General features: G+C 48.8%; 1 long non-coding RNA gene across 2 annotated transcripts; it reads left to right on the top strand.

The window, feature by feature from the left end:
* The first annotated feature begins 3,500 nt into the window (after positions 1 to 3,500).
* Positions 3,501 to 22,123, top strand: LOC119877212. Of its 2 annotated transcripts, none has more exons than XR_005372878.1 (3): positions 3,501 to 4,608; positions 18,603 to 20,567; positions 21,443 to 22,123. It is a non-coding gene; the product is annotated as an uncharacterized LOC119877212 (long non-coding RNA). The 2 variants fall into 2 exon arrangements; XR_005372877.1 differs by lacking the exon at positions 3,501 to 4,608 and adding an exon at positions 17,403 to 17,564.
* The last annotated feature ends 606 nt before the right edge of the window (positions 22,124 to 22,729 follow it).

Here is a 22,729-nt window from a genome sequence, read left to right as displayed (position 1 = left end):
GGGTAAATTTTAGTTTATCTGATATAAGGATGGCTACCCCTGCTTTCTTTTGAGGACCATTTGAATGGTAAATGGTTCTCCAACCCATTATTTTCAGATTGTAGGTGTCCTTCTGTCTAATATGAGTCTCTTGTAGACAGCAAATAGTTGGGTCCTGCTTTTTTATCCAGTCTGAAACCCTGCGCCTTTGAAGGGGTCATTAAGCCCGTTCACGTTCAGAGTTACTATCCACAGATATGAGTTTAGTGTCATCATGACATCTATTCAGTCCTTGTTTTTGTGGATTGTTCCACTGAACTTCTTCTTAAAGGGGAATTTTAAGAGTCCCCCTTAAAATTTCTTGCAGAGCTGGTTTGGAGGTCACATATTCTTTCAGTTCCTGCCTGTCTTGGAAGCTCTTTATCTCTCCTTCCATTTTGAATGAGAGCCTTGCTGGATAAAGTATTCTTGGTTGCATGTTCTTCTCATTTAGGACCCTGAATATATCCTGCCAGCCCTTTCTGGCCTGCCAGGTCGCTGTGGAGAGGTCTGCTGTTACCCTAATGCTCCTCCCCATAAAGGTCAGGGATTTCTTGTCTCTTGCTGCTTTAAGGATCTTCTCTTTATCTTTGGAATTTGCAAGCTTTACTATTAAATGTCGAGGTGTTGGACGGTTTTTATTGATTTTAGGGGGGGGATCTCTCTATTTCCTGGATCTGAATGCCTGTTTCCCTTCCCAGATTAGGATTGTTTTCAGCTAGGATTTGTTCAAATACATATTCTGGCCCTCTGTCCCTGTCGGCGCCCTCGGGAACCCGAATTACAAGTAGGTTTTTCTTCCTCAGGCTGTTGTTTATTTCCCTTAATCTGTCTTCCTGGTCTTTTAATTGTCTGTCTCTTTTTTCCTGAGTTTCCTTCTTTGCCATCAACTTGTCTTCTATGTCACTCACTCGTTCTTCCACCTCCTTAACCCTCGTCGTTAGGACTTGTAGTTTGGATTGCATCTCATTCAATTGATTTTTAATTTCTGCCTGATTGTATCTAAATTCTGCAGTCATGAAGTCTCTTGAGTCCTTTCTGCTTTTTTCTAGAGCCACCAGTAGCTGTATAATCATGCTTCTGAATTGGCTTTCTGACATTGAATTGTAATCCAGATTTTGTAACTCTTAGGAGAGAGGACTGTTTCTGATTCTTTCTTTTGAGGTGAGGTTTTCCTTCTATTCATTTTGCTCAGTGCAGAGTGGCCAAAAAAATTGTATTGGGAAAAGGAGAAAAAGAGAGGAGAGAAAGAAGGAAAGAAAAGAGAAAAAGAGAAAAGGAAGAAAAAAAAAGAAAAAAGAAGAAAAAGAGAAAGAAAAAGAAAGAAAGGAATAAAGGGTGGGGGATGCAACAAATCAGAAAGAAGAAAAGAAAAGAAAAGAAGAGAAGAGAAAAGAAAAGAAAAAAGAAAAGAAAAGAAAAACCACGGGAGAGTATCTTTCGATTCTGTATACTTTAAGTCCGTTTACTTCCCCTGGAACTTGTCCGTCTAGCTCGTCTTCTGGGGGAGGGGCCTGTTGTGCTGATTTTCAGGTGTTAGCTCTTGAGGGAGCTGCTCCGCCCTCTGCCTGGTGCAGGGCTCAGTGGGGGTTGTTTAACCCGTGAGGCCCCAGGAGGAACCATTCCAGTGACGCCAGCAGCTCTGGAGCCCTGGATTCAGCTCCCACAGTAACTATAGAGCTCTCCCTCTGCAGGACCTGGAGGTGCCAAGGCAGGGACGCTGATCTGCTCAGCTCTGGGCAGAAGCGTCCTAGCTGTCGTGGGCCTTCCCGGGCTCTGCCTGTCCCAGGGGGAGGCCAAATCCTGGGCTGTGTCCTGGCACCCTGTGCTCCAGTGCCTGCGCTGTTGGATTCCCCCTCCCGGCCACACAGCCGCCTCCGCGGCGCTGCTGCCCGAGCCCCTCTGAGCTGGTCCCAGAGCCCCGCAGCCCTCTCCGCAGGGATCCTCTTCCTCTGCTGGAGCCCCCTCCGAGCTGCTCCTGGCCTCGCAGCCCCCTCCATGCGGAGCCGCCGCCCGAGCCCCTCCGAGCTGCTCCGGGTCCAGCCATGGGCCCTGCAGTCTTTTAGGGAGCTCGGCCGCGGGGTATGGTGCAGTCTCCTGGGTGCGCAGGTGTCTGTTAGTGTTCCAGGGAGCCCGAGGGCATCCCCGCCATCCTGGCATCCTGCTCCAACTCCCTGCGGGTGCCTTTCCACCCAGGAAGATTGGTGAAGCTCCTGCTTCTCCAGGACAGAGCTTTCCTGTCCTGGGGGCACTCGCCCCAGCCTTAGCCCGGCACCTCGTGGGGCCCCTCCCCCTTGGATGCCTTTTGTTTCTTTATTTCTTTTCCCCCCTCTTCCTACCTTGATAGAAGTGTGAACTCTTCTCACTGTAGCATTCCAGCTGGTCTCTCTTTTTAAAGAGAGAGATTTTCAGGATGATGAATATTATCTAGGTAATTTGGTGGGGACAGGTGATTTGGGGACCCTCTTCTTCTGCCATCTTGCCCCTCCCTCCACTTTCCTATTTCAAACAATGTCACAGAGACACAGGATAAAGCAGTGTGGTTCTCGGGCCCCGGCTGGCTCCGTTGGTTAAGCATCCGACTCCTGACTTCACCCTTGGTCTTGATCTCGGGGTCATGAATTCTAGCCCTGTGCTGAACTGTGGACGAGGCATGGAGCCTACTTAAACAAACCAAACCCACAGGGGTGTGGTTCTGGCATAAGCTGAAGGAGCAGAATAGAGAGCCTGGAAGAAAATGCACTCCGATACCGTCAACTGTTTTTTAAACTTAATTTAATTTAAACCCAATTAATTAAGAGTATAGTGTATTATACTTTCAGAGGTAGAATTCAGGGATTCACCAGTTGGAGATAACACCAGGGCTCATGACATCACGTGCCCTCCTTCATGCCCGTCTACCACTTACCCTGTCCCTCCACTCCCCTCCCCTCCAGCAACCCTCAGTTTGTTTCCTCCTTCCTGGAGTCTTTTTCCTCCATGTCTGTTTTCATCTTATTTGTTTTTCCTTCCCTTTACAGATGCCCATCTGCATTGCTTCTTTAATTTCACCTATGAATGCAACAATACAGTAATTTTCTTTCCTGACTGACTTTTTTCACTTAACAAGATCCCTCTAGTTCTATCCACGTCATTGCAAATGGCAATATTTTCTTCTCTTTGATAGCTGAGTACCATTCCTATCATCTAACTATCTATCATCTATGACCATCATCTATCTTCCATCTTCTTTATCCATCATCTGCCTGAGGGCACCAAGGCTCCTCCCACAGTGTGGCTACTGGACATTGGGGTGCAGGTGTCCCCGAGTCTCATGCATCTGTATCTTCGGGGTGAGCTAAGGCCGTGCACCTGCTGGTCATAGGGCGGCACTATTTATAACTTCCTGAGGAGCCTCCACACTGTTTCCAGGGTGGTTGCACCAGCCTGCGGTCCCGCCCACAGAGGAAGAGGGTTGAGTGAGTTTTGCAGGACGTGGTTAAAGTCTGGTACACATTTCTTTTTGTGTCCTGTGGGCTCTAATCATTGTCCTTAAGTATTTCTGGGGAAGCCAGGTATTGGGCTCTGTTTCAGTGAGTCATTTCCGAAGCTCATAGGCCTCAGCTGTAGCCTGGAAGGAGGCAGGTGTGGTCCCGTGTACGGGGACGCTGCCTCTTGCATGGCCTCCTGCAGTGCCTGAGCGTCCTGCAGGAGGCGCCCGAGCCCAGGCCCTGCTCAAGGGCTGGGAAGGCTCAGTAGGCCTCGTCCACCTGCAATAACAGGAGCCCACCTGTGCTGGGGAGGCCTGAGGAGGACATGGGGACGCATCCACGCTGATGAGCCCCGGTCTCCTCAGGAACCGCGGTGAGGCTTCAGGAAGATGTGAGCCCGCATCCACCCTGACAGGAACACCTGGGCCGCTTCAGGACCTGCAGGGAGGCTTCAGGAAGCTGTGGTGCCACTTCCACTCTGGCAGGAGCTCCCGGGCCGCTCAGGACATAAGTTGAGGCTTCTGGAAGGTGGGGGCCGCATCCACGGTGTCAGGAGCCCTGGCCTCCTCAGAACCCGCAGTGACGTTATGGGAGGACATGGGGCCACGCCCACACCACAACGCTGACGTCTTCAGAACCCCCGGTGTAGACTTCGGGAAATATGGGGATGCTTCCATGCAGACAGAAGACCCCAGCCTTGTCAGGGCCTGTGGTGAGGCATAAGAAAGATGTGGGTGCCGAATCCACACTGACAGGAGTCTCTGGCCTCCTCAGGACCTGCCCTTTGGCTTCGGGATATATGGGGCTGTGTTTATGCTGACAGGAGCCCACAGCCCCCTCAGGACCCGCGGTGAGTTTTCTGGGGGCCATGGGGCCATGTCCAGGCTTACAGGAGCCCTCGGCCTCCTGAGGACCTGCTGTGAGGCTTCCAGAGGATGTGAGGCATAGTCCACAGTGACAGGAGACCCGGCGTCCTCAGGACCTGCTGACTATGACTCAGGAACACGTGGGGCCACGTCCACACTCACAGGATCCTGGCTTCCGCAGGACCCCCTGGAGGACTCTGGAGGCGCCATTGGGGGCCACGTCCACATCAGAAGGGACTCCTCAGAACCACAGGGTAAGTGAATTGGTAGAATGAGTGGTAGGGTCAGGGGAGGGGAGGCAGTTGGTGGTTAAGTTAGGTTAGATGTTAGGTGTTAGTGATTATGCTTATGGTTCCGGATTAGAGGATAGCGTGAGGGATAAGGGTAAGGGTGAGTGGTTAGGAGTTGGATGGGGGTTAGGGATTAATGAAAGGGGTTAGGGTTAGTGTTAGGGACAGGATTTAGAGTTAGGGTTAGGGTTTAGGCTTAGGGATTAGGACAGGATGTTAGGAGTTGGGGTTATGGTTATGGTTAGTGTTAGGGTTGTGATTAGGTTTGCAGTTAGGGTTAGGTGTTAGGACGTGAGTTAGGGTTAGTTGTTAGGGTTAGGGTTTAGGGTTAAAGTTAGGGCTAGGTTTAGAGTTAGGGTGAGCGGGAGGGTTAGGATAGGGGTTAGGATTAGGGTTAGTGTTTGGTTAGGGGTAATGGTCAGGTCAGGGTCAGGGTAGGGTCAGTGTACGGTTTTGGAAAAGGGTAAGAGATAGGGTTAGGCAGTGGGTTAGGGGTTAGTTTTAGGGTACGGGTTAGGGTACGGTTTGGGGTATGAGATAGGGTTAGTATTAGAGGGTTACGGTTAGGGTACAGGATAAGGTTAAGAATAGGATTTGAATACATTAAGTTAAGGTTAGGGTTAGAGTTTAGGGTTAGGGTTAGATTTAAGGTAGGGGTCAGGGTTAAGGAAACCTAAGAATAGGTTTAGGAGTTAGGGTGAGGCTTGGCAGGTAGGTTCAGTGAATGTGTTTCGGTCTTGGGGTTTGTGTTTGGTTTTTGATTAGTGATAGGTCTTGTTTAAGGTTTAGGTTAATATTAGGCTTAAGTGTAGGGTTAGGGATATGTCTGTGTATGGTTAGAGTTTGGGTCTTGGCCTGTGCGTGCACTGGGACTCCTAGTATCTTGGGCAGTTTAGTTTTATGCACACTATTTAGGTTTTGGGTTCAAAGATAGCTTGATTCCAACAAGTCAGTGGCCTCCCCAGAGAATCAAAATACAGGCTTCTGCTGGGGTCAGAAAAGACATGGCAGGCTTCTCCCGAGCTGAGCTAAGGAGGGGATTTGTGGCTCTAAATACTCTTTATTTGGATTTTCAGTTGCCTTTCTGATTTTATCTCTTGTGCGCACATGTTTCTTCGATACTAACAATTATTATTTTAAACTTTTATTGAATTCCTGTTTGTAAACACAGTATGATATATTTTCAGGTTTGCCACATACTGATTCAACCCTTGGATGCAACGCCTGGTACTGGTCACAGGTGCCCTCCACTATCCCCATCGCCTGATTCCCCATCCCCCCCCCACCTTCCTCTGGTATCTATTATTTTATTCTCTGTGGTTAAGAGTGAGTTTCTTGGTTTGCTTCTCTCATCCCACCCTATCGATCCCCTTGCCAATTTGTTTGGTTTCTTAAAATTCACATGTGAATGCAATTGTATGGTATTTGCTATCTGTCTTTCTCTGACTGAGTTCATTGAGCATAAGTCCTTTACAATTCTCCCAGGTCATTGTAAATGGCTTCATTTCATCCCTTGTGATGACCGAGTGATGTCGCAGTGTGTATATTTACCACATCGTCTCTGCCCATTCATCTGTCGATGGACATCTGGGCTATATCCACAGTTTGGCTATTGTTGATAACGCCGCTACAAACTCTAGGCTGCGTGTCCCTCTTTGAATCTAAGAGACTACTTTTATATCCTCGGGAAAAATACCTAGCTGTGCAATTTTGGAATCATAGGGTATTTGTACTTTTAACTTCTTGAGGACCCTCCACACTGTTTTCCACAGTAGCTGCACCTGTTCACATGACCACGAGGAGTGTAAGGGGGCTCCCCCTTCTCCATAGCCTCACCAACATCTGTTGTTTCTTGTGTTGTTAATTTTAGCCATTCTGTCGGCTGTCAGGTGACATCTCATTGTGGTTTTGGTTTGCATTTCCCTGATGATGGGTGACGCTGAGTGTCTGTCCGTGTGTCTGGTGGCCATCTGGATGTCTTGACAGAGACAAAGTCCATTCATGTCTTCTTCCCATCTGCAGTTGGATAATTTGTGTTTAGGATGCTGAGATTTATATTTGCTTTACGTATTTTGCATACTAACTCTTTATTGGATGTGTTGCTTACAAATATCTCCTCTCATTTTGTATGTTGCATTTTAGCGTTGCTTGTTTCCTTCACTTTGCAGAAGCTTTTCAATTTGATGAACTCCCAATAGGATTTTTGCTTTTGTTTCACTCGCCTCAGATGCATATTTGGAAAGAAGATCCAATGGCCAATGTCAAAGATGTTGCTGCCTATCTTTTCTTCTTTGTATGGTTTCAGGTCTCACATTTAGGTCTTTCATCCATTTTGAATTCATTTTTTATATAGATGGTGTAAGAAAGTGGTCCAGTTTCATTCTTCTGCATGTGGCTGCCTGGTTTTCCCAACACCATTTGTTCTTATCCTGGGGTCAGGGTTAGGGTTTGTTGAAGAGACTGTCTTTGTGCCATTGGATATTCCTTCCTGCCTTGTTGTCGATTAATGGACCATAGAGTTACAGGTTTGTATCTTGTTTCGGCTTTCCATTCTATTCTATTGATCTAAGCGTCTCCTGTTGGGAGATTCTTGATTGCTGATTCAATTTCTCTGCTGGTTATCTGTGTGTTCAAGTTTCTTATTTCTTCCTTTTTCATTTTTGCTATGTTATATATTTCTAGGAATTGATCTATTTCTTCCAGGTTCGGGGTTGCTGGCATATAATTTTTCATAATGTTCTCTTATAAACGTTTGTACTTGTAGTGTTGGTTGTTATTTCTCTTTTCTCATTTGTGATTTTATTTGGGTCCTTTCTCATCTTTATATCTTTCTCTTTTTTAAACATTTTATTTATGTATTCATGGGAGATGCAGAGAGGCAGAGGTATAGGCAGAGGGAAAATGGGGCTCCATGTGGGCAGCCTGATGTGGGACTTGATGCCCCAGGATCCTGGGATCGTGACCTGAGCCAAAGCAGATGCTCAACCACTGAGGCACCCAGGTACCTTGCTGATTCAATTCCTTTGCTAGTTATGGGTCTGTTCACATTTCTATTTCTTCCTATTTCTGTTTTGATTGTTTGCACATTTCTAGGGATCTCTCCAATTCTTCCTGGTCTCCCAGTTTGTTAGCGTATAATCTTTCATAGTATTCCCTTATAATTGTCTTATTTTTCTGGTGTTGATTGTGATCTCTCTTCTCTCATTTGTGACTTTATTTATATAGGTCTTTTCTCTTTTCTCGTTGATAAGGCTGGCTAGGGCTTTGTCTATTTTATTAATTATTTTGAAGAACCAGCTCTTAGTTTCGTTATTCCATTCTGTTTTGTTGTTTCTGCATTGTTTATTTCTTCTCTCATCTTTATTTTTTCCCTTCTTCTGTAGGCTTCAGGCTATGTTTGCTATTCCTTTTCCAGCTCCTTTAGGTGTCGGGTTAGGTTGTGTATTGGAGACTTCTTGTTTCTTGAGGTAGGCCTGTATTGCTATGTACTTCCCTCTTAGGACTGCCTTTGCTACATCCCAGAGGTTTTGAGAAACATGTTTTCATTTTCATTTGTTTTAAATTTCCTATTTAATTTCTTGGTTGCTCCATTCATTCTCTAGTAGGATGTTCATAATCTCCACGTATTTTTGGTCTGTCCAATTTTTTTTTCTTACTGTCGACTTCAAGTTTCATAGCGTCGTGGTCCAAAAATGTACAGGGTGTGATATCAACCTTCTTGTACCTGTTGTACCTGTTGAGGGCTGATTTGTGGGCCATGATATGATCTGTTCTTGAGAATGTCCCATGTGCAGTTGAAAGGAATGTGTAGGGATCCCTGGGTGGCGCAGCAGTTTAGCGCCTGCCTTTGGCCCATGTTGCGATCCCGGAGACCCAGGATCGAATCCCCCGGTGGCCTCCTGGTGAATGGAGCCTGCTTCTCCTTCTGCCAATGTCTCTGCCCCTCTCTCACTCTCTCTCTCTCTGTGACTATCATAAATAATAAAGAAAGGAAGGAATGTGTATTCTGCTTTAGGATGAAATGTTCAGACTATATCTGTTGAGTCCCTGTGGTTCAGTGTGTCAAGGCTATTGTTCCCCTGTTGATTTTCTGTATAGACAATCAGTCCATTGCCATAAGTGGGTGTTAAAATCCCCTGTCACTGTATTATTATCAGTGAGTTCCTGTACGTTTGCTGTTAATTGGTTTCTATATTTAGGTACTCCCATGTTGGCAGCATAAATATTTAGTTGTTTGATCTTGATAGAGAGTCTTTTTAATTATGAAATAATGCCCTTCTTCATCTCTTCTTATACTATTTGTTCTTTCTTTTTGAAATTTAAATATTTTATTTATTTATTCATGAAAGATACACAGAGAAGCAGAGGCAAAACATAGGCAGAGGGAAAGGCAGGCTCCACAAAGGGAGGCCGATGTGGGACTCGATACTGGGATCCCAGGATCAGCCCTGAGCCGAAGGCAGATGCTCAACCACTGAGCCAACAGGTATCCCCCAGGGTTAGGTTTCAAATCTCCTTTGTCTGATATAAGTATGGGTCCTCCAGCTTTCTTTTGATATGCATTAGCGTGATAGATGACTTTCCATTCCCTGACTTTCAATCTCCTGGTGTCTATAAGTCTAATGTGAGCATCTTGTAGGCAGCATACATGGATCTTGTTTTTTAAATAATGATTTTATTTATGAGAGAGAGAGAGAGAGACAGAGAGAGAGAGAGGCAGCTAGAAAATTAGGCAGAGAGAGAAGCAGGCTCCCCACCAGGAGCAGAATATGCAACTCGATCCCTGACTCCAGGATCACACCCTGATTCAAAGGTAGAGGCTCAACCCCTGAGCCACCGAGGCATCCCGGATCCTGTTTTTTAAGCCACTCTGATACCCTGTATCTTTTGATTGGAGCATTTAGTCTATCAGCATTCAGAGTGATTATTCAAAGATATGAACTTTGTGCCTTTGTGTTTCCGGAAGAGTTGGTGTTTCTGGTGACGTTCTCTGGTTCTTTCTAGTCTTTGTTTCTTTTGTTCTCTTTTTTCCCCCACTAGAAGAGTCCCTCTTAAAATTCCTTACTGGACTGGTTAAGTGGTCATGAACTCCTTTTTATGTTGCCTGTCTAGGAAAATCTTTCTCTCTTCTTCTCTCCTGAATGACACCCTTGCTGAAGAAAGAATTCATACAAATTGGACTCCAATAAAAAGAAATTTAAAAACATAAAATAACTTCTTTCTAATATGATTGAGGACAATGTCATGTAGGAGGAAAACCAGAAGCACAAAGAGAAGAGGAGAGATTTCACCCTCTGTAGCCTTCACAGGGACCTGGTGTCCTTTCCTAGGAGGTGCCCCCTGTCCGTAGGATGCATCCTTCCCCTCTGTGCTCCTTGTTGGAACCCAGCAGGCACATCTCCATGCCTCCAGCACGTCTGCAGTCATGGTTTATAGCGTCTTCCATGTATCCTATTGGGGATCACAGCGACTTGTATGTAACCATCTGGCTGCTGTTTGACAACATTGGGGGCATTCCGACTTTTGTTGGTTTTGGGGTGTGTGTGTCTCTATGACATGCAGCTATCATGTGCACCTATTGGATCCTATGGCTGGGTAACCCAAAACCCCGAAATGGTTGGCAAAACCTCATTTCTGGTGCTGGCGCTGGGTGGCTAGCTGGGCTCTCCTGTCCCCCCCGGGGCTCGCTCATGCAGTGTCTTTCTGCTGGAGGGTCAGCTGAGCTGGAAGGTCCGGCTCGGCCACATTCCCATGTCCGGCAGTGGGTCCTGCCAAGCGCTTGCTGCTTCTCTTCTCCCCAATGCCTCTCCAGCAGGGAGCCAGACATTCGGGCCACCCTTGGGGGGAGCTCCTGAGGAGCCAGCTGCCTATGGTGGGGAGCCATGTGGCTGCCTGTATGTGGGAGTCAGGGTGGGGATGGGGCTGGGGTTGTCGGTCCCCTGTCCTGACTGGCCTTCAGGCCGAGCCCCATGCTCACCCACCCCTTACTCACTCGGGCAAGGAGGGTGCCCTCCACACGTTGGTATGAGAGATCCAGCACCACAAGGTGTGCATGCTGGGTCCACCTGGTGAGGGTGGCCCAGGTGCATGAGCTGTAAGTGTGGGAACCAGGAAATTTAACAAAAATCCCCTACCCCTGGACAAAGAGAGCAGGGCTCATTCCATTTTGTGCTACATCTGCCACCTCCCCTATGACCCCCAAATGGTCTACTTATGGCTTAAGGCGCTGCCCCACCCTAGTCAGGCCGCTGGGCACACCCTAATTGGAAATCAGCTCATAACAAGGTAACCCTGCTTTGTGCCCGCCAAAATCATGCACCAATTCTGACCAAAGTAATAGACCAGCTCAAGTGGATACTATAGGGTAAGGTGTAATTCAGTCGGCCAACTACATGTGGACCGACATGATTGTGCAACTTTCTGCGTATCCCATGGTCCACTGGTCCACGAGCTGCCTCGCCTCTTAGTCTCAGGGTCCAAGTCCCTGCTCCAATGTGTCTGGTGCACTTGGACCCAAGCTCCAGCTTGTAAAGAGACCCTCAGGAGTTTCATCGGTGTCGGCTCCTTGGTGGTTTCTCGGATTCGCAATCTTGGGCACAGCACAAGGGCCTGCTGTCCTGATATCACTTCCACGGCCACGCTGACCGCCCCGCAGGCCCTCTGTGCCCAAGGCACCCAGGCACGGAGATGCGGGGAGGGGAGGAAGTGCCCCTGGAACCCGGCCAGGCCCGGCCCCCTGGACAGAGGGAGCAGTGACCTCTCAGGTCACTTTGCACAGACCCTGGTGACCTGAGGCTCCCTGGCTGTCACTCTGTCCCGCCCATTCTGGCGCACAGGGCACAGGCTGAGTCCCAGTAAAGTCTGTGAGGCCTGACCCTGGCGTCCGGCCACTCCTGGATGGCACGTGGGACGTCAGCTGTGTGTGCCTAGCGGCGCCCCTGCATGGGCTGGTTGGGGCCTCGGTGGTGCCCCCTCCTCCTCTCTGGGGGTCTCTCCACGCCCTATACTCAGAGTTCTGGGAGACACAGAAACGGGCTGGTTGTGCATTTTCACACCACAACACTTTATTGAATTTGTACAGCAAATGGGCTCAGAGCAGAGGGTGCGCGCCTTCACCTGGGGAAGGAGACCTTTTAGTCTTTAGGGGAGGGCAAGAATCACACGGGTTGGGGGGGGTGAGTGCTGGAGTCCCCCACCTGGAAGCATGTGTGGACTCTGGTTGGGGGCGTGTGTCCTGAGGCTTCAGCCTGAGTGACGGTTCTGAGGACAGCAGAGCTGACCTGGAACTGCAGCTCATGGGCTCCTGTGCTGGGTCCCTGCAGGGCAGCTGGACCCCGGCCTTGGGACCCCTGGGGCCCCAACACCTGTAGGAGCCTGCCTCCTGGTGTGGGTATGGGTGGGGCCCACCGGCCTACCCCTGCTCTCCCCACCCTGGGGTGTCCCGGGATCCCCCGGTCTGCCCTAGGTCAGCGACCTGGACCTGTGGGGCTCGCCCAGTGCCCAGAAGGCCACATTCAACTGTGAGAAGGCTCGCTCAGCCCGGGGCCAGAATCCAGGGCTGGCGACGGCCATGGGGGGGCTGGATCCCATTAGTCTTTGTGTTGGGCCTCGTGGGGGCTCAAATCAACCCAGCTCCCCAGAGCCTGGTGCCCAGTCAGCCCAGGTCCCTCTAGGTTAGGGGCTGGTTCCTGTGCAGGGTGTGCCACGCTCCAGGAGGGACAGTGGGCGGAGGCAGGGCACAGTGGGTCCTCTGCACCACTCACCTGAACACACCATTTCGGGGGCTCCCTGTCTTCCCTCCTCCCTGCAACCCCTGGGTACTTTATGGGACACCCAGGCTTCTGATGGGAGCAGGGTATCCAAAGAACCCCGGGGAGGCTGAGCATGTCCCACAGGGGGCAGCTGCACCGGTTCCTTGCTCAGGGCCGATGGTGTGGGGGTGGATGATGTGGGGGCATGTGTATGATGGTGGTGGAGTTGGGGGCTGGTGTAGGGGGGATAGTGTTGAGGTATAGTGTGGGTGGGGATTGTGTGGGGCTTTGTGTGTGTGAGGGGGATGGTGTAGGGGCAAGGCCATGGGGGATGATGATGTAGGGGGATGATGTGTTTCTGGGAAATGGGGGGATGGGGTGGGGGGCTGGCAGACACCCGGTAAACCCTTTCTCTAAGATGCATGGGGAGACGTCTACAGATAAAGGCGACCCCAGTCTGGGGTTTGCTGTGACACCTGCTCCTGGGTCCCCGTGTGGTCAGTGCAGGGCCCTGGCTGGACTGGGGGCAATATCTCGGGTCATCATACTATGTATGTTTACAAATTGCAAATTGTCTCAAATTAAATGCATAGAATTTAGAAATATATAAAGCACTGAGAGGGGGTGTCACCCTGACCCATCTGACCCTCATCGGATCGATGTGTGTCCTCCTCCAGTCACAGCCATACACCCAGCCCCCAGGTCCCCTTACTGCCCCCCACGGCCTGCACCCTGCTTTTCAGAGGATCGTCCCTCACACCTTTGGGGTTCAGCTCACATGGCAACCCCTGGAGGCCCCATCCTAGTGGCCTCCTCATCCCTGAGAACCCGGGGGAGGGGGCACGGTGTACATCACCAGCACCTTACCATGCAGCTGTGTGTTGCTGTTGCTGTTCTTCTCCCAGCCTCGGAAGCCCTGTGTTCCCGACCCAGAAGCCCCTGGTCCTCACCCGGAGCCCGATCCCCCCTGGCCCCTCAGCCTCACCCTACCCTGTAGTAGTACCAAAACATGATGTGACTGCTGAATGTCCTGTTGACGTCCAGGTCTACCTGCGTGATTTCCTAGGAGGAGTACCAGGGCCTCCTCCTTCATTTCCTGTGGGAAAACCGGGGAGGAGGAGCAGGCATCAGGGATACAGACCCTGACCTGTCATGAGCTGCTTTGCTGGTCAGGGAGCCCTGGGGCAACCATGGGAGTGTGTCCTGCAGAAACCTCCTTCCTTCCTCTGGGAGGCCGGGAATGGTGGGAGTGCCCACCGTGCCCGTGGAACTGCGTGAGGGCTTGTGCCCAGCTGTAGTGGGCGGGGAGGTGACTGAGGGACAGCCTGGGTTGGAGGGCATAGGGGTTCAGCTCAGGTGGGGAGGGGACATGGGGTGTTGTGCCCAAGATTGCGAATCTGAGAAACCACTACAGAGTTGACACCAATGCAAACAAATGAGGGTTGATTTCCAAACTCGAGCTTGTGTTCAAGTACACACGAACCCAACACAGTGGAGCAGGGACCTGGACCCCGAGTTGGGTTTTAGCTTAGTTTTAAGGGCTTGTCTCAGGGACCTCCAGAAGGGCTGGAACAATTCCTCAAGTTCTGTTTACATTTTGATATGGGGCTTTCAAGGGCATTGAGCTCTGTTCTCATTCTAATAGGTGCTTCCAGCCCTTGGCGTGGGCTCAGTTCTTATTCTATTGTGGGGCTTTCCAGGGCAATAAGCTGTAAACTTTTGTTTTTTTCCTGCAACTGAAGTAATGTAAATTTCAGCTCTTCTTCACAGGGGCCTGGGATGGCTTGACATTTTCGAACGCTGAACTTAAAGTGGAAAGGCCTTCATTTTCTCGGCCTCCTTGTATCCATTCCCATCCTAGCTAGCTCCTACCCCCTTCCCAGGAGCTCCTAAGAAAGCAATTGCAAATGACCTCAGCCTGGCAGCGTGTGTTGGGGGACAGGCCCTGGGATTTGGAATCAGGAAGACCTGGCTCCTGGGCGTCCCAGTTCTGCAGCGGGATTCGATACTGCAGACTCTTACTCCCTGAGGCTATCTTGACAACTGACTTTGTACATAGAAAAGCTGTCCGTTGTCTTTATAAGATGAAGAGCGAGTCAAAGTGTTTTTTCTCTGCACTTCTGATTGCTCAGATTCCAATCTGAGATGTATTTCCTGTTAATAAGGATAATTTACTATCCGTAGTACTATGGTTAAAATATTCTGACACAAGTAAATCAGAGGGATGAGGGAATGTCTTCTCTTTCTTCACAGCACAGTCACTCATCAGGAAATGCATCTTTATGGATTTGGAAAGAACTGAGAGACATTATTACCAATGGTCCTATTATTATGTGAAGGATTCTTCCCTGAGATTCTTCCCCTTTTTCAACTGACACTGAAACACTGTGAACTCTCTGGAAGACAAATGTCAGGGAAATAAATGTTATACATTGCTAATTTTAAACACACTTGCAATATGGTGTCTATTATACTAGAATTATTTTTATCTGATTTTTGCTATTTATTATCCGTTCCTGCTTTTCAGGTTGAGGAGGCATTATACGTGTTCCTAAGTGTTTTTCTTTCCTTCTGATCTAAAATTCTTACTTTGTTCCCATGGAAGGAACTCTTTAAGAATAAGGCAAAATTAATTCAACGATTCTTAAAATGTCTTCACACTTGGAGCCTGATTCATTTTAGTCAATTTTCAAAATAAATCTTATTTATTAGGAAAAAAACAAAGATTTATAGGAAAATTGAGAAGATAGTACAGAGCATTCGCATGCACTTGCACTCAATTTCTCCAATTATTGATATCTTATATTAGTATGGTACAAATATTAGCTAATGAATCAATATTAAAATATTCGCATTAACCAAAGACCATACTTTATTCAGATTTCCTTAGTTTTTGCTAAGTTACCACCCCTCATATGACATTCTATTTGTCCTCCTATTTTCTTAGGCTCCTCTGGATTGTGACAGTCTTTCAGGCTTTCCTTGATTTGTTGAACTGGAACACTTTGAGAAGTAGAGTATTTTGTAAAATTTCCCTCAGTTGGGACATGTCTGTTGTTTATATCATGATTGAAATATTTCTGTAGATTATATACAGAGATATACTGCCATTTTCATTATATCATACAAAGAATAGATACTATCTACATGATTTATCAGTCTTGGCATCGTTCTGGTCATTTTGCTGAAGTAGGGTTTGTCAGCTTTCTCCGTAGTAAACTGATTATTATTATTATTATTATTATATTATCATTATTATTTTAAGTTTTTCATAATATATTTTGTAGAAGGAAGTTACTATGTGTATTGCACACATTAGAGTGGAAAGCTATGCTCATGAACTTGACGGTGGAATGTCTGCACAAATTGTTTGAAATTCTTCTACATGGGAGATTTCTCTTCCCTCTAGGTTTGTTTGATTATTTTTTTCAAAGATGTTATTTATTTATTTGAGAGAGTAAGGAGAGAAAAAGCATGAGCGAGCAGGACAGAGGGAGAGAGAGAAGCAGGTTCCCAGATGAACAGGGAGCCTACCTTGGGACCTGGATCATGATCTGAGCCTAAGACAGAAGCTTAACTGACTGAGCAACCCAGGTGCCACTCTTTGTTTCTTTCTTTTTTTTAATAATAAATTTACCTTTTATTAGTGTTCTATTTGCCAGCATACAGAATAACACCCAGTGCTCATCCCGTCAAGTGCCCCCCTCAGTACACGTCACCCATTCACCCCCACCCACCGCCCACTTCCCCTTCAATCACCCCTAGTTCTTTTCCCAGAGTTAGGAGTCTTTATGTTCTGTCTCCCTTTCTGATATTTCCCACTCATTTCTTCTCCCTTCCCTTATATTCCCTTTCACTATTATCTATATTCCCCAAATGAATGAGAACATACAATGTTTGTCCTTCTCCGATTGAGTTACGTCACTCAGTATAATACCTTCCAGTTCCATCCACCTTGAAGCAAATGGTGGGTATTTGTTGTTTCTAATGGCTGAGCAAGGCCCACCTTTTCTCTCTCTTCATCTTCTGAGTCTCCTATGATATGAATGTTATTGTTTTAATAAGTGGCTGAGTTCCCTATGTCTGCCTCTATGGTCCATAACGTTTCTTGTTTTTAAGGCTTCCACTTGGGACTGCATCTCAGTTATAGCATTTTTAACGTTGGCCTGACTAGATTTTAGTTCTTTTATTTCTACAGTAAGGGATTCTCTAGTTTTCTTCTGTGCTCTATTTCCAGCCCAGCTGCTATCTTTATAATCATTGTTTTAAACTGTAGTTAGATATCATATATGTGTATTGATGAACTTCCTGGCTGTGAGTACTACCTCATGTTATTTTATGGAGGAGAATTTCTCCATCTCATTATTTATTCCAGAAAAGAAAGAAGGAAGAAAAAGAAAAACCAAGACAAACAATAACAACTGCCCTCCCCCCCAAAAAAACCCCAGATTATTTTGGCCTGCTCGTTAAAAGATTCTAAATCCCAAAATAAGAAACACAATTAAAGTACCATGAAAGTAAAAATAAGAAATATATAAGGTACATACATAAAAGTTAAAATAAGGCAATTAATAAAATAGAATCAAAGAAAATAAATGAAAAAAGAGCACAAACTACAAAGGAATCTAGACTCTACTTTCGAGGCAAAGCTGAAGCTCTGCAGCCTCTCTGGTCTGACAACTTGGTGGCATCAAATGGTCTGTGTGGGGTCTGGGCATGGGCCTTGGCGCTGATTGTCAGGTGCACATCTGCCTGGGAGTTGCACCTGTGGGGGTCAGAGGCGGGGTGGGCGTCATCGCCTCTGGGCTCCAGCAGGTGGCGCTGTGCTGCTCCCTGAGACCAGGCCCTGATGGGCGGGATGCGGGTGGGGTCTCTAGGTCCTCTGGCTCTGGGGCTGAGCATCCTGCCCCCCAGTCTGCTGGGGCCTCCACAGAAGAGCCCCCAAGCCCCCGGGTCTCCGCCGCTTCTCTCAGAACCCTACGTTCACTCTACCTGCGTCTGAGCTTCTTTTGGTTTTGGTTTTGTATCTCAGACTGTTGTGCCCAAGATTGCGAATCCGAGAAACCACCGAGAAGCTGACACTGATGCAAACACACGAGGGTTTATTTACAAGCTCGAGCTTGTGTCCATGTATACCCGACACAATGGAGCAGGGACTTGGACCCCGAGGTGGGTTTTGGCTTAGTTTTAAGGGCTGGTCTCGGGGAACTCCCGAAGGGCTGGAGCAATTCCTCAAGTTCTGTTTACATTTTGATATGGGGCCTTCAAGGGCATTGAGATCTGTTCTAATAGGGGCTTCCTGCATTTGGCCTGGGCTCAGTTTTTATTCTATTTTGGGGCTTGCTGTGTCCTGACAATGAGCACTCAGGAAGGAAATGACGGATGTGACTCCTTTCTCAGGAGCATCACAGAGAATAAATAATGAGACTGAACCAAAGGAGCAGAAGACTTGTGCACTGAGCCATACCAGGCTCTGGGAGGCCATCTTGGGCTCGTGGTTTGGGAGCCTCATCTTGTGAAAATGTCCGCAGTTCCTGAAGCCACCCTCTCTTTCAATGTCATTCCTGTCAAATCATGGTGGCAGATCCTATAAATAGGAAAAAAAAAACCCATAACATCTATCCGCCCCCACAAATGACCCCGGAGAGCAAATCAGTATTGGAGAAGCAGGACAGAGTGGGACGCAGCACTTTCCTATTTCAAACGATGTCACAGAGACACAGGATAAAGCAGTGTTGTCCTCGGGACCCCGCCTGGCTCCGTCGGTTAAGCATCCGACTCCTGACCTCACCTCTGGTCCTGATCTCGGGGTCGTTATTTCTAGCCCTGGGCTGGTCCATGGATGAGGCCTGATGCCTACTTAAACAAACCAGACCCACGAGGGTTGGTCCCAGCATAAGCTGAAAGAGCAGAACCGAGAGTCCAGAAGGAAACGTGCTCTGATACAACTGATTTTTTAACTTAATTTAATTTAAACCCAATTAATTAACGTATAGTGTATTATACTTTCAGAGGAAGAATTCAGGGATTCACCAGTTGGAGAAAACCGCAGTGCTCGTGACACCACGTGCCCTCCTTCATGCCAGTCCCCTGTTATCCTCTCCCTTGTCCCCTCCCCTGCAGCAACACTCAGTTTGTTTTCTATAATTAAGAGTCTGTATTTCCTGCATCTGTTTTCATCTTATTTGTTTTTTCTTCCCTTCACAGATGTTCATCTGCTTTGCTTCTTTAATTCCACCTATGAATGACACCACACGGTCATTCTCTTTTCCGACTGACCTATTTCACTTAAGATGATCCCTCTACTTCTACCCACGTCATTGCAAATGGCAAGATTTCCTGCTCTTTGATAGGTGAGTACCATTCCGCTCTCTATGGCCATCATCTATCTCACATCCTCTTTATCCATCATCTGCCAGAGGGCACCGAGGGTCCTCCCATATTGTGGCTACTGTGGACCTGGCTGCTGTGGACATTGGGGTGCCGTTGTCCCACGTCTCACTGCATCTGTATCTTCGGAGTGAGCTCCAGGCTTTACACATGCGGGTCGCAGGGCAGCTCTATTTGTAACTTCCGGAGGAGCCTCCACACTGTTTCCATGGTGTCTGCACCAGCCCGCCGTCCCGCCCACAGTGGAAGAGGGTTGAGTGAGTTTTACAGGACGTGGTAAAAGTCTGGTCCACATTTCATTTTGCGTCTTTTGGGCTCCAATTCTTTATCCTTAAGTATTTTTGGGGAAGCTGTGTGTTGGGCTCCTTTTCAGTCAGACATTTCCGAATCTAACAGGCCACAGATGGAGCCTGGTAGGAGGCAGAGGTGGGCCCCGGGATGAGCACGTGCCTCCTTCACAGCCTCCTGTAGTGCCTGAGGATCCCGCAGGGGGCGCCCAAGCCCAGGCACCGCCCAAGGGGCAGACATGTGCAGTAGGCCTCGCCTCCCTGCACTAACATGAGCCAGCCTGTGCTGGGGAGGCCTGAGGAAGATGTGGGGACATGTCCATGCTGATGAGCCACAGCCTCCTCAGAATGTGCGGGGAGTCTTCAGGGGGATATTGCACAGCGTTCACGCTGACAGGAGCCCCGGTCTCCTCAGGACACACGGTGAAGCTTCAGGAAGATGTGGGCCCACATCCACCCTGACAGGAGTCCTTGGGCTGCTTCAGGACCTGCGGGGAGGCTTCAGGGAATTGTGGGCCCGCACCCACCCTGACAGGAGCCCCTGGGCTGCCTCAGGACCCGCGGGGAGGCTTCAGTAAGATGTGGGCCCCCATCCACCCTCACAGGAGCCCCTGGGCCGCCTCAGAACATGTGGGGAGGCTTCTGAAAGATGGTGCGCCGCGTCCACTCTGGCAGGAGCTAACTGGCCCCTCAGGACATAAGTTGAGTCTTCTGGAAGCTGGGGGCCGCATCCACAGTGACAGGAGCCTCGGCCACCTCAGAGGGCCGCTTCAGGACCTGCAGTGATGCTTCGGGAGGACGTGGGGCCATGTCCACACAACCAGACGCTGATGTCCTCAGGACCCCCGGTGTAGACTTCGGGAAATATGGAGATGCGTCCATGCGGACAGAAGACCCCAGCCTTGTCAGAGCCTGTGGTGAGGCCTAAGAAAAATGTGGATGCCGAATCCACACTGACAGAAGTCTCCAGCCTCCTCAGGACACGCTGTGAATGATTCGGATGATTTGGGGCCACGTCCATTCTGACAAGAGCCCCCAGCCTCCTCAGGTCTTATGGTGAGGCTGTGGAAAATGTGGGGCCACGTCAAGACTGAGAGGACCCGCGTCCTCCTCAGGACCTGCACTTTGTCTTCGGGACACATGAGGCTGCGTCTAGGCTGACAGGAACCCACAGCCTCCTCAGGACCGCGGTGAGTTTTCAGGGGACATGGGGCCATGTCCAGGCTGACAGGACCCCCCGGCCTCCTGAGAACCTGCTGTGAGGCTTCCAGAGGATGTGAGGCATCCAGAAGGATGTTCCTCCTCCTTCCAGAGGAGGCATACTCCACGTTGAGAGGAGACCCGGAGTACTCAGGACCCACTGACTATGACTCTGGAACACGTGGGGCCACGTCCGCATTCACAGGAGCCCGGCTTCCTCAGGACCCCCTGGAGGACTCTGGAGGCGACGTTGGGGGCCACGTCCATGTCAGAAGGGACTCCTCAGAACCATAGGGTAAGTGAATGGGTAGAATGAATGGTAGGGTCAGGGGAGGGGAGGTGGTTTGTGGTTAGGCTTAGGTTAGATGTTAGGGGTTAGTGATTATGCTTATGGTTACAGATTAGAGGTTAGGGTGAGGGATAAGGGTAAGGGTCAGTGGTTAGGAGTTAGGATGGGGGTTTGGGTTAGGGACAGGAGTTAGAGTTAGGGTTAGGGTTTAGACTTTAGGGATTATGGCAGGAGGTTAGGAGTTGGGGTTTGGGTTATGGTTAGAGTTAGGGTTCGGCTACGTTTGTAGTTAGGGTTAGGGGTTAGGGTGTGATTTAGGGTTAGGGGTTAGTGTTAGGGGTTAGAGTTAAAGTTAGGGCTAGGTTTAGGGTTAGGGCGAGGGTTAGGTCATCTTCACCAGAGACGTTTGTCAGAAGCTTGTGACACCCAAGTGGAATAATGCAGGCCTGGAAGGTGTCTCCAGGTGCAGTATAGTGGTATTCTTCGAACCTCCTGAGTTAGAAAACTGCTATGGTCTCACGGCCATTAGAATGCAGCGAGTTGAAAGCTGACTTCTATGCAAGCTCTCTTGTGAGAGGTGAGCTCAGGGCAGGACCCTCCCGCATCCTGCCTGCCCAGCCTCATAGTTGCTAACATCCTTGTGTGAAGTGCTGGAAGAGATTGGAGAAATGCGAGTGGAAGTGTCAGGACTGTACTCACGTGTATCTCAGTTCAATACAGCGATTGCCAACGTCCTTGTTCAATTAGAGTGTAGCTCGGGTATACCTCGCCTCGCTAAGTGTCTAGCAGACATCGGCCTGCAAAGCATACACACTTCTGCAAGTTGAGCTTATGGCCTGTACCTCCCCCATCCTGACTGCCTGTACGTTCTGCTTCCACAGCATTTCATTGTATGCGGGAGAGTAGCGGAGTGAGAACCAAGTGTCTGCCTTGTCAATTTCACGCCTAGCGGACAGCTGCCTCCAAGGCATGCACACTCCTTTGGTTGAGCTTATGGCTTGTAAAGCCCACATGCTGACCGCCTGTACGCTTCGCTTCCAAAGGATATCGTTCGATACGGGACAGAAGTTTTGCGAGAGGCAAATGTGTCTTAGTTCAATCCAGCAACTTCTGAGGAATTCCTCCCTCAGATGGGAGCTACGTACTAACTTCCAAAACTGAGTACCTAGCTGAAAGCTCTCTCTCTGGGGAACTTCTCCCTCGGAGATGAACTGAAACGTGGTCCTTCCCAGTTCCACACTGCCTGCAGATGCAGTTACAAACATCCTCACTAGACATGTTTTTCACAAGATCATGAAATGCAAGGGGCAAACTGCAGGCTTCAAAGTTGTGTGTCCGGGTGCAGTAAAGCGGTATTCATGGAGCATCCTGAATTACAATGCTGCCACGTTCTCATGGCCATCAGAACGCAGTTAGTAGAAACCTGGCTTCGAGGCATGCTTCCATTTGAAAGCTGAGCTCAGAGCAGGATCCTCCCGCATCCTGCCTGCCCGTAGTCGTAGATGCTAACATCCTTATGTTAGGTGCTGGGAGAGGTTGGAGAAATGCAAGTGGAAGTGTCAGGACTGCACTCACGTGTATCTGAGTTCAATACAGTGATTGCCAACGTCCTTGTTGCATTAGAGTGTAGCTCGGGTATACCTCGCCTCGCTAAGTGTCTAGCAGACATAGGCCTGCAAAGCATGCACACTTCTGAGAGTTGAGCTTGTGGCCTGTACCTCCCCCATCCTGACTGCCTGTGCGTTACTGTTCCACACCATTTCATTGTATGCGGGACAGTACCGGAGTGAAAACCAAGTGTCTGCCTTGTCAATTTCGTGCCTAGCGGACAGCTGCCTCCAAGGCATGCACACTCCTTTGGATTGAACTTATGTCTTGTACCTCCCACATGCTGACCGCCTGTACGCTTCACTTCCAAAGGATTTCGTTCGATACAGGACGCAAGTTTTGCAAGAAGCAAGTGTCTCTTAGTTCTATCCAGTGACTTCCTAGGAATTCCTCCCTCAGATGGGAGCTACATCCTAACTTCCAACCTGAGTACCTAGCTGAAGGCTCTCTCTCTGGGGAATTTCCTTCTGCGAGATGAGCTGACACGCAGTCCTTCCCAGTTCCACACTGCCTGCAGATGCAGTTACGAACATCCTCACTAGACATGTTTGTCAGAAGCT

Source organism: Canis lupus, chromosome 18, assembly GCF_011100685.1.
Source record: "Canis lupus familiaris isolate Mischka breed German Shepherd chromosome 18, alternate assembly UU_Cfam_GSD_1.0, whole genome shotgun sequence".
Taxonomy (NCBI): Eukaryota; Metazoa; Chordata; class Mammalia; order Carnivora; family Canidae; genus Canis; species Canis lupus.
The sequence above is the reverse complement of the archived record's forward strand: the minus strand, read 5'-3'. Positions and strand labels throughout refer to the sequence as shown.